Source organism: Gymnoscopelus braueri, assembly GCF_963280865.1.
Source record: "Gymnoscopelus braueri genome assembly, chromosome: 16".
In the NCBI taxonomy this organism is placed as follows: Eukaryota; Metazoa; Chordata; class Actinopteri; order Myctophiformes; family Myctophidae; genus Gymnoscopelus; species Gymnoscopelus braueri.
Genome location: NC_137616.1, coordinates 31,089,439 through 31,102,312, shown reverse-complemented (window position 1 = coordinate 31,102,312; position 12,874 = coordinate 31,089,439).

Genomic DNA, 12,874 nt, shown 5'->3' with positions numbered 1-12,874 from the left:
TCAATATTACATCTACAACAAAAAAAAGGAGCTTGTAAATCCACCGGCTCTGTTAATTATCTTCTGTCTATAATCTCCTCTTCTGGATGTAAATGGGACACAATATTACAAATGAAGCAGAAACAGAGCATATTTAAAGAGTTTAGTCACTGTATAATCCCAATGACCAGTTTTAATAGCATATTTAAGTTCAGCTAAGCAGTCGTATAAATGACACTTCATAAAGTTGTACGTACATAAAAAAGCATCACATTTTAGCTCGGGCCCAAACACCATGTGTACTTTAACAATCATCAATTGTATGTTTGTTTTTGTTACAGGGTGTGCTAACACTTTAGATGTAACTATCATTGTTTACAATGTCCTCCTATAAAGGTGCCTTATATAACCATGAAGCTTGTTCAACTTCAGGTAGATACACGTCCGTTTTTCCAAGGAACCTTCTGAAAAATAGAAAGAAAAAATTAAGAAAACAAAACAAAACAACAACAACAGGTGAGTCAGGACAAATAACGTTTTTTTGTATAGGATTTCCTCTCTAGTCAGTAAGAATACTTTGAGGACTCTAACAGGAGCCCTCATCCAAGGTTACTTCGACTATACATGCACCTCATGGTACCACAACACCACTAAGGCCTTAAAAACAAGGCTCCAGACATCCCAACACAAACTGGTAAGGCAATTCCTTGGCCTTAAACCTACAACTCATCTAACCCCTGCTCATTATGCTAGGGTGGGATGGCTCAGGGTTGAGGACAGAGTACAGCAACTTGCAATGGGCCTGGGGCCTGTTCCTCAAAAGGTGAATTAGAGCTAAAGCCTGGCTTTTCCACCTATCCTGGCTTAATTTAGCCAGGATTAGAGCTGACTCGGTTCCTCAAAAGGTGAATTATCTTGAAGATTAGTTTAGCCAGTTCACCCTGGCTAAGTTTAGCCTTATCCGATTCCTCAAAAGAGAATTGAAGCAAGCCTAGCTTAGTTACCATGGCAATTTAGCTGTGAAGTTAGCCTGGTCAGGAGCAGGCTAACAGCCAAGCTTACTTAATCTAGTGCCTTGTTCTTCAAGTTTTTCCACAGTTAATTCAAAACATGTGTTTGTATATGGACTCATTTTAATGACCCTGCATTCAAATAAAATGAAATAAATACAATAAGATATAATCAAATTAATTACTGAAATAGTGTGTGACCATGAATCATAATCATATTTTTTTCACAATGACTCATGTGATATGTAATTGTCACTCTGTTATAGTTAACACTATAGTTCATCTTGTTGTTAGATGTTTGATAATATATTCCATTTTTTTTTAAATATTATAAAAAATGTCTGACACATACATACACACACATATACCCGTAACTAATAATTTATATATATATATATATATATATATATATATATATATATATATATATATATATATATATATATATATATATATATATATAAATTATTAGTTAAGGGTTTAAAGGAGCCTCTTTGTAAGTCAATGAGGAGCATATTTTAAATTATCAATTTCTAGTCAATGGAGAAATTATTTTTTATTTCTTGTCCACCTTTGGAGTTACATCATGATGGCAAGGTAACTACACAACCCAAACCTCTACCAAAGTGGTCTTGCAAATGTGGGGTTATTTATTGCGTGTCTCGTCCCGTCCCGTCCCCCCCGCTCATCCCGTCACGGCCCCCTGTCGCGGTCAACCCCCCCCCCCCCGTCCCGTTGTGGCCCCCGTCGCAGTACACCCCCCCCGTCCCGTCCCGTCCCGTCCCGTCCCGTCCCGTCCCGTCCCGTCCCGTTCCCGTTCGTCCCGTTGCCCGTCCGTCTCAAACACACACACACACACACACACACACACACACACACACACACACACTGTGTGTGTGTGCAATACTTTGCCATGCTTTCTCCCTGGATCTATTTATTGCGGTCGCGTTTCCTTTCTTGCTTAAATACATTTTACTTCCTTGTATGATTTCATGAGCTGCTGCAGTGCTGCTATTCAGCCACAGAGAAGAACGCTGCTCTGGTTTTGGACTCCGTGATTGGTCAAGTTCAAGGAATCTGTGCTCGAGTTCATGGTCTTTTATAGAAATACGTCGCCGGCGAATCCCCGCCCATTCAGCCTGGCTTCATTATCCTGGCTGGACACAGCCTGTCTTGACAAGGTCTAGCTCGACAAAGTTGCTCCTTTTCAGCCTGGCTTGGCGTCTGAGGAACGGAACAAACGAGGCTTTTCGGACCCGACTTTGTCAAGCCTTGATTTGGCTTAAGGCCAGGCTTTGTTAATTCACCTTTTGAGGAACAGGCCCCTGGTCTACAAGCAGTGTTGCCAGATTCTGTGAGAGAAACAAGCAACCAGGTCTAGGAAAACCAGCCCAAAAGAAGCGTCTATGGGCCACATGAGCACTTTAACTGTTAACTGTTAATTGTTGTATATGATCAGCAATACCGGTAACCAGCATATGAAACTATTTTTGTGAATATTGTAACTGTCTGAAAAGGTGTCATATAATCCCATGAGGGATGGGCCACGAGGTGGCATGACACTTAAATAAAATAATTCATTCATTCATTCATTCATTCATTCATTCATTCATTCATACATCAGCTATTTGAAAATAGCAGATCTACAAGCTCACAACGCGTCACGATGGGACGCGTTGTGAGCTTGTAGATCGGCTATTTTCAAATAAAATATTGCGAGGAAATTATAATAAGCAGATCTGGCAACCCTGTGTACAAGATACACCACAACATTGGGATACCCATGTACCTGTCAAAATACTTCAAAAACATAAATGAAGTCCACAATCACAACACCAGAGGCAGCTCCACTGATCACGTACAACCCAGATTTGGCACAAACAAGGGGTTGAATTTGTTCTCCTGCTATGCAACAAAATGCCCCCCCCCCCAAACTGTTAACTGTAGATATTAAAACTGCTTATATGATGTTGTTCTGCATAGTAGTGTCATTTATAGAAATATTGCACGAATTAGAGACTATCTGTCGTTAGACGATGCAAAAACGCTGATCCACGCTTTTGTTTTCTCTCGGCTTGATTACTGCAACGCACTCTACTCTGGCCTGCCAAAGAAAACAACTGACAGATTACAACTTGTTCAAAATGCGGCAGCCAGAATTTTAACTAAAACCAGGATGAGAGAACATATCACTCCAGTTCTAGCTTCACTACACTGGCTCCCGGTTGTTTTTAGGATTGATTTTAAAATTCTTTTAATAGTTTATAAAGCTCTAAATGGTCTGGCACCTTCCTACCTCTCCGACTGCCTAGAGAGATATGTTCCAAACCGGGCCCTCAGGTCTTCAAGTGCTGACCTGCTCGAGGTGCCTACAATGACATATAAAAAATACGGTGAAGCAGCATTCTGCTTTTACGGACCGACAGTGTGGAATAAACTCCCATTACACTTAAGACAGGCAGCCTCTGTCGATAGCTTTAAAGCACAGCTCAAGACCTATTACTTCACTCTTGCTTTTAGCTGATTCTTTGGTTGATTTTTAATTCCTCACTGTATTCCCTATTTTAATGTTGTTTTATGCCTTTGCTTTTGTTTTGTGTGAGTGGACACAAACTGATTCGGCTACTCCTCGGATTGGGGCCCATGACCCACCTTTCTCCCACCCATTTTGCCAGCCTAGGCTGGCTCAGGGTGGAAGACAGGGTTAAACAACTAAAAATGGGACTGGCCTTCAAAATTGTAAATGCAAATTTGCCCGATATGCCCCCAATTCCCGCATATCTGAGTAAATACCTCCAAAAGGTTAGCGACACCCACAGTCACAATACCAGAGGGAGCGTTAACAACAATTTGGTACCACCCACCCATAAATCAAACATGGGCAAATTCTCCTTCTACAGCACTGCCACCCAGGATTGGAATAGTCTAACTCCATCCCTCAAAAAATGCAGTTCGCTGGGCTCATTTAAAAGAGCCTTAAAAAATCACCTTTCAGGAGGCCAAAGGTGGAGGTAGTACCATTTTCCCGTTAGACAGCAGACCCCCCCCCCCTGTTCTTGTACATATTTTTTTCCCCTCTTTTTTTTATTTATTTTTATTTATTTATTTTATTTTTATTTTATTTTTATTTTTTGTACATAGTGTTATATATTGTTTTTGGCTGTTTATTTTGTAATGATATTTGAACTGTGGTGCCACTATATATGCCTATGAATTAAATACCAAGGCCCTCATTGGAAACAAGTCCGCAAGGACTTTTATGAACGGACCTGTTAGACAAAGTATTTTAAATGTAACTGTGCTGTTTTACATTTTTTGCCTAATAAAATATTCAATCAATCAATCAAAGTGGAAGAGAGAGTCACGGTAGTTAAAAGACAAGAGTCTGATAACTCCATCCGGAGGATTTAGTGAATTATCCTCTGGGGCACGTCGACACGTGGTGGACCCTCCAGGGCAGATCCTTTTGTCTATGTTTAGTCTATATATCTTGTATAACCCCGATATCATTCTCAGGGGTGTACGGTGTGTGGTTTGGATGTGATAAGTTAGCAGATCCCCTGGGCTAGTCCACACGTGGTAAACATGGTGAAAATATATTACTAAGGTGTAATATTACTAAGTCGATAGCTTTAAAGCACAGCTCAAGACCTATTACTTCACTCTTGCTTTTAGCAGATTCTTTGGTTGATTTTTAATTCCTCACTGTATTCCCTATTTTAATGTTGTTTTATGCCTTTGCTTTTGTTTTGTGTGAGTGGAAGAGAGAGTCACGGTAGTTAAAAGACAAGAGTCTGATAACTCCATCCGGAGGATTTAGTGAATTATCCTCTGGGGCACGTCGACACGTGGTGGACCCTCCAGGGCAGATCCTTTTGTCTATGTTTAGTCTATATATCTTGTATAACCCCGATATCATTCTCAGGGGTGTACGGTGTGTGGTTTGGATGTGATAAGTTAGCAGATCCCCTGGGCTAGTCCACACGTGGTAAACATGGTGAAAATATATTACTAAGGTGTAATATTAATAAGTGAAAATATATTACTAAGGTGTAATATTACTAAGTGAAAATATATTACTAAGGGACCAGTCGAAATTTACATAAGGGGGGGCATGGAGGAAATGTATGTGCCCTGATCTAAAATGCCATGACCCTCCCTTTGACAAAAAAAAAAAATCAATGACCCTCCCCAAGTGATTACAAAAAAAAGAGTAACCCTCCCCGCCTAGAAGTGTCACGATATATTGTGTCACGATATAGCCTATCGTGGTATTAAAATGTGATGATAGGTATTGTCATGATGTCATACTGTATCGTAATATTTTTTTAATTGTTTTTTTAATAAAAAAAAAAACACTTTCTTTTTTTTTGCCGGTGAAAGTTAGGAGTTTTTACTGTATGATATGAAATGTAAAGCTTATCATAATCATAGTAATTATTAATCATGTCCTCCATCATATTCAAGGTATTTTGGAGAGAAATGAAACAGACTCCAGTCAGTCACTTTCAGTTTAAAGCACTGCAGAGGGGAGGTGTTGTGTGTCAGCTGATGCTCGTTGACGCTCGTTAATGTGACATGCATCTGCACTCTCAAATAGGCCTACATCTAATCTAAGATTGTATTATACTGTATCTGGTATTATAGATTTTTTTTAGCTGTTGGAAATAACTAGGCTGCACTTGGTTGGTAAAGTCCAGATGACAAAAATATGATGTTTGTGGAATTAAAGTTATGCAGTCTTATATTATATTATATTTGTTATATTAGTGTCTCTGTCCTCTGAAACAATGGGTTTATAGTTAGTGAGAACTTCACTTCTCCATTAAGCTTGCACAAATGTATTTATTTGTGTGTACAAAGCACTTTGTAATTGTTTCTAACTTGCTTTATAACGTTATTTATAAGATGATGGCCAATGTTGATGATACATGAGAAAAGAACATTAATAATATATCATATCGATATCATGCCCAACATGTATCGTATTGTGAAATTCTTGACACCCCTAACCCTCCCCATCAAATACAACATGACATTTAAAACTGATATGTCCAATGTTTTGCTTTCCACATTGATTAGAACATTGCTGTAGTGTAGTCAGTCTTGCTAAATGCACAGTGTATCTGTAGTAGTGGTAGCAGAATGGATAGTGTTCTCATCTTACATGTGGGAAACCCATTGAATCCTGGTCAGATTGAAGAAAGTTGAATATTTGGTAACCAGTAGTTTAAAACTTTTGTCACTCTGCCCTTTTAATTATCAACTACAGTGACTACAACTACACTGTTGCCTACATAAAACAAATTAGGCTATCAATTATGGCCTGATGCTTCTGGTTTTACCTGTGGAGCTAGGCATCTATACACAACTGTCCATATACTGTAGATCCACATTAATCACATGCACAGAATTACTTCAAATGATTATGAATATCCAGTTATAGTAGGCCTATTTATAATGCATCTCTCCAATAACGCCTGTTGAAGTTTTGCTTAATTGTTCAACCACCATCGTTAAGACGCTGAATAGATTTGACTGGGTCGTTCACACTCGCTGTGCGTTGATGGCTTGTTAACGACCGTCATTGATTCTAAATAGACAAGGTGTTACTTGATTTGAATTCTTTGTATCTTTTGAAATGGAGAGGGGTCATTGACCACTGTTCTGCTGTACTAAAAAGGTATATAAAAAACGGACTATTTTATCAATTCAAAATTGCATGACCCTCCCTTGGATTCAAAGTAAAATTAGCTGACCCTCCCTTGGACCAAAATTAGAAAGGCATGACCCTCCCCTATTTTCCTCCATGCCCCCCCTTATGTAAATTTCGACTGGTCCCTAAGGTGTAATATTGACAATTGTGTGAAGATATATTACTAAGGTACACAAGGTACACATGTAATATTGGCAATTGTGTGAAGTGTGGATATTTCTTTAGCTGTGTTGTAGAGGACAGTGGTCACTACATTTAAGTTATATTCATTTGTGTTGTAGTTGTGTAGTGGCGAGGGCCACTGCATTTTACTGCATTTTACTGCCTTTATTTTATTTTATTTTATTTTTGTTTGCTTTATTGTTGAATTGGTTCTAACTGTAATTGTATTCTTGCTCTGTAAAGCACTTTGAGCTGCATTTCATGTCATGAAAGGTGCTATACAAATAAAGTTTATTATTATTATTATTTATTATTTAATGTCACTATGAATTGAGTACAAAGGACCCCAATGGAAACAAGCCAATGGCTTTCTTGGCTTTTTTAATTCCTATTAGCTGACCTTGTATTGAACTGTACTTTCATGTGCTTTTTCTGCAAACTTCTAATAAAGTATTCAATCAATCAATCAATCCTTATTCCTAAACGTAACCTCAGTAAAACTAGCCTGGTTCCAGACAAATCTGCCTTTGCTAAATTGCATCGCACTTTAGCCCTAGTGTGTCGCAAGGGCGTACCGTCATAGAGGCCAATGGGGCCATGGCCCGGTCTGGAAAACTCTGCTCCCCTATTTTTTTATATATGAAAACGTCTTTTTTTTCCTCTACCGGCGCAGTAGCTCCGCAGCCTCCGCCCACCCCACCGTTCCCATTGTCAAACGGCCCCAGCCAGACATGCTAATTGCCTCTAATAAACAAGTCGTGATCTCTGTGGCTGTGCTAAACATGTTCTGCAGGTTTTGGCTCTGCCGTCTGCCCTTATTGAAATGAAGGGTCGCTATGCTGTGTCCCTCGACTCCCTCGTCCTGTGTGCACTAACAGTCACTGAATGCACTGAATACCAGTGGTGGAAAAAGTACTCAAAAAACATTTGAGGATGGAACACACTGAGGGATGGGTAGAGTGTTGTTAATGTTGTTTTATGGTCATTTAATGAATTAATTAAGCAAAAAAATCGCGCTCGCTTCGCGCGCGTACATGCCCGCGACACAGTGGGTGGGGGGCCGGGGGGAAGGGGGGAGTCATTAAGAATCTTGCCCGGTCCACGTTAGAACCCACCATACGCGCCTGGTGCGTCGTGTGATATTGTCTGGCCACGTGAGGCTACAGTAAAACTATGTCTAAACCTAACCTTATTCCTAACCTTCACCTCAGTAAAACTATATCTAAAACTAACCTTATTCCTAAACGTAACCTCAGTAAAACTATGTCTAAACCTAACCTTATTCCTAACCTTAACCTCAGTAAAACTATGTCTAAACCTAACCTTATTCCTTACCTTAAAGGGATATTTCACTTTCAAATAAAATAAACATTAAAAATAAATATTTTTAAAAAATGAAAAAAGTTATGGCAAAATCACGGCCCCCTCACACATTAGTAGGACACTCTAATGCGTGAGGGGGCCGTGATTTTTCCATAACTTTTTTCATTTATTTTTAATATATTTTTTAAATGTTTATTTTATTTGAAAGTGAAATATCCCTTTAACCTCAGTAAAACTATGCCTAAACCTAACCTTATTCCTTACCTTAACCTCAGTGAAACTATGTCTAATCCTAACCTTATTCCTAACCTTAACCTTAGTAAAACTATGTCTAAACCTAACCTTATTCCTAACCTTAACCTCAGTAAAACTATGTCTAAACTTAACCTTATTTCTAACCTTAACCTCAGTGAAACTATGTCTAAACATGAACCTTATTCCTATATAATAAACATGCATAATCCGTGCATATTGTAGTTTGTTTGTCTTAATGTCATTGACCTGGTTATTAATTATGTCCTTTTGTTTTATTAGGAGAAGCTCTGTTTGCCTCTACTGTTTTTGTCCTTGTTGTTTTGGTTATTATTTGATTATTTCATTTAGGTTTATTTAGGTTTATTGTGTTGTGCAAACCAGCTGTTCATTTCTGTGAGGCTTAATAATAAGGTATATTTGAGGTATATTTGGTTCTGTCCGAGCCAGTAGTACGGGTGGCCATAGTTGTAGTCCAGACAGGTGGTTGGTCATGGGTGTTAGGTGTGTTTTAACTCTGCATGATATTCTGCATCCATGCTTGTGCTTATTGTGAAGAAACCCTGTGTTGTGTACATTTATTTTAATATTTGTTTTGGAAAATGAAAAAATTAAATACAATAAAAAATAATAAATGAAAAAAGTAATAAAAAAAACACGACCCCTCGCGTATTAGGAGGGCATGGTGAGTCACCAGAACCAAGGACGGTGTTTTTGATGAATTTAACATGTTAAAAATGGAGTTTGAAGTTATAATGGGTTTGTATAGGAAGGGGGCGTGTCTGATAAAATGAATATCAAATATCTAAATACTGAATCAAGCAACTTAAAAACGGTCTGGGGGCGGGGCTCACTATATCTGTATTTTCCATACATTTTCAAAACAGGCTCGTTTCATTTTAATGCATGACAATGATTACAATATTAATATATAATATCCTTTTAGACCAGAAAAAAAAACAGCTCCGGTAGCTGCATGGTTCCAGGCTCCGCCAATCGTATGAAGCGTTACTCGCGGTCCCCTACATCCCAGCTTGTGATTGGCTCTCTGTCAATGTTGTGAAATGTCATTGGCTGTAAACCCGGAAACACAGACCAGCACCAAAGATTGTTAATATATGAAGATCCACCATCCCGACTGGATTGATTGATTGATGTACTTTTATTTAGTAAGACATGAGAATCACAGTACATGGAAGTACAAATTCACAATACAAGGTCTACTAAACTGGAAGACTCATTAAGCACTTACAGTAGCTTGTTTAAGATGAGAACCCCATGCACACAAATCATGATGACATATAAGAGACAGACAGATATACACACTACTATACAGAATGTCATACAATCAGCTTTTCAGAAACCGTAAAGGCTAGAGTTAAAAGACTTTGAGGGGAGGTTCATAGTTTATTGCCAAATTATTAATAAAATAATTACACCAGTCAGCCACATGGTGGTGCTATGACAGCCCACTTTACCTTTTGGCCTATAACTTTTGAACCGTAGGTCGTAGAATGACATTTTTTTCCCCTGGATTCCTTGGGTCATGACGCAACTCCCTATATAGGCCACGCCCATTTGCGTCAGGATAGATTTTCCGCCATTTTGAATTTTCTTCAAAACACACTTTTAGCTCCTCCTCCAACATATTTTATCTAAATTTCACAAAAATCAGTACACATGATCTCTGGACCCATGCAATAATCTGGACCGAAACAGAATTTTGATAGTCCATACCGTTCGTCCGTAAATGGCTTCCAAAGTTAGCGGAAGGGGCCTGTTTTACAAAAAAGGCCACAAATCACGAACGAAACGTCCAGTCAATCCCAAATTTGAATCACATGTCAAGGGTGGTTTACTCAACAAATCCCCAAAAAAAATCCACTTTGATCCATAGGGGGCGCCACAAATGCTCAAAATTTAACCTTTTGATGCAAAAACCATATGTTGGGGGGACCAATCCTCTCAAAATGAAACGCAAGTGATGGTATTCCTCCCAGCGTATTCCTCGAGTCCCGGCGGCAGCGACCCGCGACTCGCGTCGGCGCAACCACACTCTGCAATTGCCCTGAATTGCGACGCGTCTAGTTAGTGTGGTTGCCCGAATGGGCAACCAGACTATTGTTTTACAGAAACTTTATTCTTTCTTTATTTATAGATAAACAATATTTCTAACCGTATCACAGCCCACAGTTTATTTTTCCCAATTTAGTGTCATATGTCAAAATGACCGGCTTCACCGGGAATCGTGTGCTTGTATTTTGCTAGGAGATTGGTTGCATAGTTTTATTGATATTGATTTATTAGTGCATTAAATGTCCCCATCCACTTTAATGGAAAAGTGAAAAAACTCAAATTCAAGTATTTTTTTGCTCTGAAACCGTAAGAGCTATAGTTACCAGATTTGGTGGGGAGGTTCATGATTTAGTCCGAAATTATTTTTTTAAAAAACATTACACCAGTCGGCCTCATGGTGGCGCTATAACAGCCCACTTTACGTTTTGGCCTATAACTCTTGAACCGTAGGTCCTAGAATAAAAATCTTTTTTCCCCTAGATTCCTTGGGTCATGACGCAACTCCCCATATAGGCCACGCCCATTTGCGTCAGGATAGATTTTCCGCCATTTTGAATTTTCTTCAAAACACACTTTTAGCTCCTCCTCCCACATATTTTCTCCAAATTTCACAAAAGTCGGTACACATGATCTCTGGACCCATGCGATAATCTGGAGTGAAACAGAATTTTGATAGTCCATACCGTTCGTCCGTAAATGGCTTCCAAAGTTAGCGGAAGGGGCCCGTTTTACAAAAAAGGCCACAAATCACTAACGAAACGTCCAGTCAATCCCAAATTTTAGTCACATGTTGAGGGTGGTTTACTCAACGAATCCCCAAAAGTATTTCCACTTTGACCCATAGGGGGCGCCACAAATGCACAAAACGTAACCGTTTGATGCAAAAATATGATTTTTGGGGGGATCAATCCTCTCAAAATGAAATAAAAGTGATATCAGGAGTGACGTGACAATATGATTGGTCCGTTACATTTGTGGGAGGGGCCTATTTCCTAAAATCAAAACGGCATGTATCACGAAGGCAGGATCCGATCGACACCCGATTCGAATGGCACGTCACGCGGCCTCCGACGGTATTCCTCCCAGCGTGTTCCCCGAGTCCCGGCGGCAGCGACCCGCGACTCGCGTCGGCGCAACCACACTTTGCAATTGCCCTGAATTGCGACGCGTCTAGTTAGTGTGGTTGCCCGAATGGGCAACCAGACTATTGTTTTACAGAAACTTTATTCTTTCTTTATTTATAGATAAACAATATTTCTAACCGTATCACAGCCCACAGTGTATTTTTCCCAATTTAGTGTCATATGTCAAAATGACCGGCTTCACCGGGAATCGTGTGCTTGTATTTTGCTAGGAGATTGGTTGCATAGTTTTATTGATATTGATTTATTAGTGCATTAAATTTCCCCATCCACTTTAATGAAAAAGTGAAAAAACTCAAATTCAAGTATTTTTTTCTCTGAAACTGTAATAGCTAGAGTTACCAGATTTGGTGGGGAGGTTCATGATTTAGTCCGAAATTATTTAAAAAACACATTACACCAGTCGGCCTCATGGTGGCGCTATAACAGCCCACTTTACGTTTTTGGCCTATAACTTTTGAACCGTAGGTCCTAGAATAAAAATCATTTTCCCCCTAGATTCCTTGGGTCATGACGCAACTCCCCATATAGGCCACGCCCATTTGCGTCAGGATAGATTTTCCGCCATTTTGAATTTTCTTCAAAACACACTTTTAGCTCCTCCTCCCACATATTTTCTCCAAATTTCACAAAAATCAGTACACATTATCTCTGGACCCATGCGATAATCTGGAGTGAAACAGAATTTTGATAGTCCATACCGTTCGTCCGTAAATGGCTTCCAAAGTTAGCGGAAGGGGCCCGTTTTACAAAAAAGGCCACAAATCACTAACGAAACGTCCAGTCAATCCCAAATTTGAGTCACATGTTGAGGGTGGTTTACTCAACGAATCCCCAAAAGTATTTCCACTTTGACCCATAGGGGGCGCCACAAATGCACAAAACGTAACCGTTTGATGCAAAAATATGATTTTTGGGGGGATCAATCCTCTCAAAATGAAATAAAAGTGATATCAGGAGTGACGTGACAATATGATTGGCCCGTTACATTTGTGGGAGGGGCCTATTTCCTAAAATCAAAACGGCATGTATCACGAAGGCAGGATCCGATCGACACCCGATTCGAATGGCACGTCACGCGGCCTCCGACGGTATTCCTCCCAGCGTATTCCCCGAGTCCCGGCGGCAGCGACCCGCTAGTTTTATTGATATTGATTTATTAGTGCATTAAATTTCCCCATCCACTTTAATGAAAAAGTGAAAAAACTCAAATT